At 40.7% G+C, this 7150-nt stretch overlaps 1 pseudogene; it reads left to right on the top strand.

The window, feature by feature from the left end:
* The first annotated feature begins 314 nt into the window (after window positions 1-314).
* Window positions 315-647, top strand: LOC132486755 (large ribosomal subunit protein eL33-like; annotated as a pseudogene).
* The last annotated feature ends 6503 nt before the right edge of the window (window positions 648-7150 follow it).

A 7150-nucleotide genomic window follows, 5' to 3' on the forward strand; every position in this document is an offset into this window, starting at 1 on the left:
AAGTAATCATTACTCCTGTATTTCCTATACATACTACTTCAGAGTAACCAATACTTGACAAGCAAAGTTTCTCTTTATAGAATTACACATGGAAAGAAGTAACAATAGAATTAGAATATCAGCATCTTGCAATCTCTAATGAATTCATCTAGTCAATGATCATCAGTGGCTGCTAACATCACAAAGAACACAATTGGACTTTCTGTACCACCTGATAGAAGTACACACAACACTACTCACAAAATTGTCCTGGAGCTCAGTCATCTTGGAACCGGTGGAGGCCTGCTGGGAACAGGACTTCTAAAACAACAAATATGTCTGGAAGGCTGTGGTCCAAGGCTATTTTTGCTGGCTATAAGTGGGGTCTATGGAACCAGAGGGAACACACAGCTCTCTTGAAAATTGAAGGTGTATATGCTCTAAATTAAACTGAATTCTATCTAGGCAAGAGATGTGCTAATGTGTACAAAGCAAAGAACAACACAGTAACTCCTGGTGGAAAGCCTAACAAAACCAGAGTAATCTGAGGAAAGATAACTCATGTTCATGGAAACACTGGCATGGTTTTTGCCAAATTCCAAAGCAATCTTCCTGCTAAGGCCATTTGACACAGAATCCATGTGATGCTGTACCCTTCAAGGACTTAAACTTATTGAAAGTAAATAAATAAAAGTGTGGATCTGTTCTCCTGTAAAAAACTAAAAAAAAATTGTTGGAAATTAAAAATCCAATGTCAATCAGGTTAATCATTAGATCCAATTTACAGGAAACTTAAAGGACAGAGGAACATGTTAAATGACAAGACCAGGATACAAAATCCAGTGGACAATGGAAACTATGGGAAATACAACCTAATTTCTTCAACAACAACAAGAAGATTTATGGGCGTATTAATCAAGGTTCTCTAGAGAAACAGAACCAATAGTATAGATAGATAGGTAGATAGATAGATCAATCTAGAGAAGAGGGAATTATTATAAGAAATTGGCTCACATGATTATGGTGACTGGCAAGTCCTAAGATCTGCAGTCAGCAAGCTGGAGACCCAGGAGAGCTGATGGTGTACTTCTGTTCCAAAGGCCAGCAGTTTCTAGACCCAGGAGAAGCTGAAGCTTCAGTTCGAACCCAAAGGCAAGGGGAAAAATGATAATCCAGCTTAAAGGCAGTCAGTAAGTGGAATTCTCCCTTATTCAGGAGAGGGTCAGCCTTTTGTGCTATTCAGACCATCAAATGATTGTGTGAGGCCCACCCCCATTAGGGAGAGCAAGCTGCTTTACACAGTCTACTTATTTAAATGTTAAATTCATCCCTCCCCCCCCAAAAAAAAACCCCACCAAAACCAAAAACTAACACACTGTCACAGAAACAACTAGAATAACATTTGACTAGATATCTGGGAAATAATAGTTGACCAAATATCTGGCCCAGTCAAGTTGACACGTAAAAATATCTATCACAATGGGATGTTTGGATTAAAAGACACTAACTAAACAGACATTCAGCAATGAATGGAACATACTTGGATTCTAATCCTGAACAAGAAAAACTGTATGATTTTTTAAAGTAATATGATAAATAAAATGTGAACACTGGTTATTTGATGATGTAAATGAATTCCTTTAAAAACTTTTTAGGTGGGAGAATGATATTGTTAAGTTTTTTTTAAAAGTCCTACACCCAAGGCCGAGGGGAAGATTGCAGAAGAGTAAGAGGCGGAGATCACCTTCCTCCCCACAAATACATCAGAAATACATCTACGTGTGGAACAACTCCTACAGAACACCTACTGAACGCTGGCAGAAGACCTCAGACCTCCCAAAAGGCAAGAAACTCCCTACGTACCTGAGTAGGGCAAAAGAAAAAAGAAAAAACAGAAGAATAGGGACGGGACCTGCACCAGTGGGAGGGAGCCGCGAAGGAGGAAAGGTTTCCACACACTAGAAAGCCCCTTCGCGGGTGGAGACTGCGGGTGGCAGATGGGGGAGCTTCGGAGCCACGAAGGAGAGCACAGCAAGAGGGGTGCGGAGGGCAAAGCGGAGAGATTCCCGCACAGAGGATCGGTGCCGACCAGACTCACCGGCCTGAGAGGCTTGTCTGCTCACCTGCGGGGGCGGGCGGGACTGGGAGCTGAGGCTCGGGCTTCGGAGGTCGGATCCCAGGGAGAGGACTGAGGTTGGCGGCGTGAACACAGCCTGAAGGGGCTAGTGCGCCACGGCTACCCGGGAGGGAGTCCGGTAAAAGTCTGGAGCTGCCGAAGAGGCAAGAGACTTTTTCTTCCCTCTTTGTTTCCTGGTGCGCGAGGAGAGGAGATTAAGAGCGCTGTTTAAAGGAGCTCCACAGACGGGCGCGAGCCGTGGCTGAAAGCGCGGACCCCAGAGACGGGCATAAGACACTAAGGCTGCTGCTGCCGCCACCAAGAAGCCTGTGTGCGAGCACACGTCACTCTCCACACCTCCCCTCCCGGGAGCCTGTTCAGCCCGCCACTGCCAGAGTCCCGGGATCCACGGACAACTTCCCTGGGAGAACGCACGGCGCGTCTCGGGCTGGTGCAACGTCACGCCGGCCTCTGCTGCTGCAGGCTTGCCCCGCACTCCTTGCCCCTCCCTCCCCCGGCCTGAGTGAGCCAGAGCCCCCGAAGCAGCTGCTCCTTTAACCCCGTCCTGTCTGAGCGGGAACAGATGCCCTCCGGCGACCTACACACAGAGGCGGGGGCAAATCCAAAGCTGAGCCCCGGGAGCTGTGAGAACAAAGAACAGAAAGGGAAATCTCTCCCAGCAGCCTCAGAAGCAGCGGATTAAAGCTCCACAATCAACTTGATGTACCCTGCATCTGTGGAATACCTGAATAGGCAACGAATCATCCCAAATTGAAGAGGTGGACTTTGAGAGCAAGATTTATGATTTTTTCCCCTTTTCCTCTTTTTGTGAGTGTGTATGTGTATGCTTCTGTGTGAGAGATTTTGTATGTATAGCTTTGCTTCCACAATTTGTCCTAGGTTTCTACCCGTACATTTTTTTCTTAATAATTATTTTTTATTTTAATAACTTTATTATATTTTATCTTACATTATTTTACTTTATTTTTTTTCCTTACTTCCCTCCTTCCTTCCTTCCTCCCTCCTTCCCTCCCTCCCTCTCCTTTGTTTGTTTGTTTGTTTCTTTCTTTCTTTCTACTTCTACTAATTCTTTCTTTCTACTTTTTCTCCCTTTTATTCTGAGCCGTGTGGACGAAAGGCTCTTGGTGCTGCAGCCAGGAGTCAATGCTGTGCCTCTGAGGTGGGAGAGCCAACTTCAGGACACTGGTCCACAAGAGACCTCCCAGCTTCACATAATATCAAACGGCAAAAATCTCGCAGAGATCTCCACCTCAACACCAGCACCCAGCTTCACTCAACAACCAGCAAGCTACAGTGTGGAACACCCTATGCCAAACAACTACCAAGACAGGAACACAACCCCACCCATTAGCAGAGAGGCTGCCTAATATCATAATAAGGCCACAGACACCTCAAAACACACCACCAGACGTGGACCTGCCCACCAGAAACACAAGATCCAGCCTCATCCACCAGAACACAGGCACTAGTCCCCTCCACCAGGAAGCCTACACAACCCACTGAACCAACCTTAGCCACGGGGGACAGACACTCAAAACAATGGGAACTACAAACCTGCAGCCTGCAAAAAGGAGACCCCAAACATAGTAAGATAAGCAAAATGAGAAGACAGAAAAACACACAGCAGATGAAGGAGCAAGATAAAAACCCACCAGACCTAAAAAATGAAGAGAAATTGGCAGTCTACCTGAAAAAGAATTCAGAAAAATGATAGTAAAGATGATCCAAAATCTTGGAAATAGAATAGACAAAATGCAAGAAACATTTAACAAGGACCTAGAAGAACTAAAGATGAAACAAGCAACAATGCACAACACAATAAATGAAATGAAAAATACTCTAGATGGGATCAATAGCAGAATAACTGAGGCAGAAGAACGGATAAGTGATGTGGAAGATAAAATAGTGCAAATAACTACTGCAGAGCAGAATAAAGAAAAAAGAATGAAAAGAGCTGAGGACAGTCTCAGAGACCTCTGGGACAACATTAAACGCACCAACATTCGAATTATAGGGGTTCCAGAAGAAGAAGAGAAAAAGAAAGGGACTGAGAAAATATTTGAAGAGATTATAGTTGAAAACTTCCCTAATATGGGAAAGGAAATAGTTAATCAAGTCCAGGAAGCACAGAGAGTCCCATACAGGATAAATCCAAGGAGAAATATGCCAAGACACATATTAATCAAACTGTCAAAAATTAAATACAAAGAAAACATATTACAAGTAGCAAGGGAAAAATAACACACAAGGGAATCCCCATAAGGTTAACATTTGATCTTTCAGCAGAAACTCTGCAAGCCAGAAGGGACTGGCAGGACATATTTAAAGTGGTGAAGGAGAAAAACCTGCAACCAAGATTACTCTACCCAGCAAGGATCTCATTCAGATTTGATGGAGAAATTAAAATCTTTACAGACAAGCAAAAGCTGAGAGAGTTCAGCACCACCAAACCAGCTTTACAACAAATGCTAAAGGATCTTCTCTAGGCAAGAAACACAAGAGAAGGAAAAGACCTACAATAATGAACCCAAAACAATTAAGAAAATGGGAATAGGAACATACATATCGATAATTACCTTAAATGTAAATGGATTAAATGCTCCCACCAAAAGACAGAGACTGGCTGAATGGATACCAAAACAAGACCCGTATATATACTGTCTACAAGACACCCACTTCAGACCTAGGGACACATACAGACTGAAAGTAAGGGGATGGAAAAAGATATTCCATGCAAATGGAAACCAAAAGAAAGCTGGAGTAGCAATTCTCATATCAGACAAAATAGACTTTAAAATAAAGACTATTAGAAGAGACAAAGAAGGACACTACATAATGATCAAGGGATAAATCCGAGAAGAAGATATAACAATTTTAAATATTTATTCACCTAACATAGGATCACCTCAATACATAAGGCAAATACTAAAAGCCATAAAAGGGGAAATCGACACTAACACATTCATAGTAGGGGACGTTAACACCCTACTTTCACCAATGGACAGATCATCCAAAATGAAAATAAATAAGGAAACACAAGCTTTAAATGATACATTAAACAAGATGGATTAATTGATATTTATAGGACATTCCATCCAAAAACAACAGAACACACATTTTTCTCAAGTGCTCATGGAACGTTCTCCAGGATAGATCATATCTTGGTTCACAAAGCAAGCCTTGGTAAATTTAAGAAAATTGAAATTGTATCAAGTATCTTTTCCGACCACAATGCTATGAGACAAGATATCAATTACAGGAAAAGATCTGTAAAAAATACAAACACATGGAAGCTAAACAATACATTACTTAATAACGAAGTGATCACTGAAGAAATCAAAGAGGAAATCAAAAAATACTTAGAAACAAATGACAATGGAGACACGACGACCCAAAACCTATGGGATGCAGCAAAAACAGTTCTAAGAGGGGAGTTTACAGCAATACGATCCTACCTTAAGAAACAGGAAACATCTTGAATAAACAACCTAACCTTGCACCTAAAGGAATTAGAGAAAGAAGAAAAAAAAAACCCCAAAGTTAGCAGAAGGAAAGAAATCATAAAGATCAGATCAGAAATAAATGAAAAAGAAATGAAGGAAACGATAGCAAAGATCAATAAAACTAAAAGCTGGTTCTTTGAGAAGATAAACAAAATTGATAAACCATTAGCCAGACTCATCAAGAAGAAAAGGGAGAAGACTCAGATCAATAGAATTAGAAATGAAAAAGGAGAAGTAACAAGTGACACTGCAGAAATACAAGAGATCATGAGAGTTTACTACAAGCAACTCTATGCCAATAAAATGGACAACCTGGAAGAAATGGACAAATTCTTAGAAATGCACAACCTGCCAAGACTGAATCAGGAAGAAATAGAAAATATGAACAGACCAATCACAAATAATGAAATTGAAACTGTGATTAAAAATCTTCCAACAAACAAAAGCTCAGGACCAGATGGCTTCACAGGCGAATTCTATCAAACACTTAGAGAAGAGCTAACACCTATCCTTCTCAAACTCTTCCAAAATATAGCAGAGGGAGGAACACTCCCAAACTCATTCTACGAGGCTACCATCACCTTGATACCAAAACCAGACAAGGATGTCACAAAGAAAGAAAACTACAGGCCAATATCATTGATTAACATAGATGCAAAACTCCCCAGCAAAATACTAGCAAACAGAATCCAACAGCACATTAAAAGGATCATACACCATGATCAAGTGGGGTTTATTCCAGGAATTCAAGGATTCTTCAATATATGCAAATCAATCAACGTGATACACCATATTAACAAATTGAAGGAGAAAAACCATATGATCATCTCAAAAGATGCAGAGAAAGCTTTCGACAAAATTCAACACCCATTTATTAGAAAAACCCTGCAGAAAGTAGGCATAGAGGGAACTTTCCTCAACATAATAAAGGCCATATACGACAAACTCACAGCCAACATTGTCCTCAATGGTGAAAAACTGAAACCATTTCCACTAAGATCAGGAACAAGACAAGGTTACCCACTCTCACCACTCTTATTCAACATAGTTTTGGAAGTTTTAGCCACAGCAATCAGAGAAGAAAAGGAAATAAAAGGAATCCAAATTGGAAAAGAAGTAGTAAAGCTGTCACTGTTTGCAGATGACATGATACTATACATAGAGAATTCTAAAGATGCTACCAGAAAACTACTAGAGATAATCAATTAATTTGGTAAAGTTGCAGGATACAAAATTAATGCACAGAAATCTCTGGCATTCCTATACACTAATGAAGAAAAATCTGAAAGTGAAATCAAGAAAACACTCCCATTTACCATTGCAACAAAAAGAATAAAATATCTAGGAATAAACCTACCTAAGGAGACAAAAGATCTGTATGCAGAAAATTATAAGACACTGATGAAATAAATTAAAGATGATACAAATAGATGGAGAGATATACCATGTTCTTGGATTGGACGAATCAATATTGTGAAAATGACTCTACTACCCAAAGCAATCTACATATTCAATGCAATCTCTATCAAAC

The sequence above is a fragment of the Mesoplodon densirostris genome, chromosome 3 (assembly GCF_025265405.1).
Source record: "Mesoplodon densirostris isolate mMesDen1 chromosome 3, mMesDen1 primary haplotype, whole genome shotgun sequence".
Lineage (NCBI taxonomy): Eukaryota > Metazoa > Chordata > Mammalia > Artiodactyla > Ziphiidae > Mesoplodon > Mesoplodon densirostris.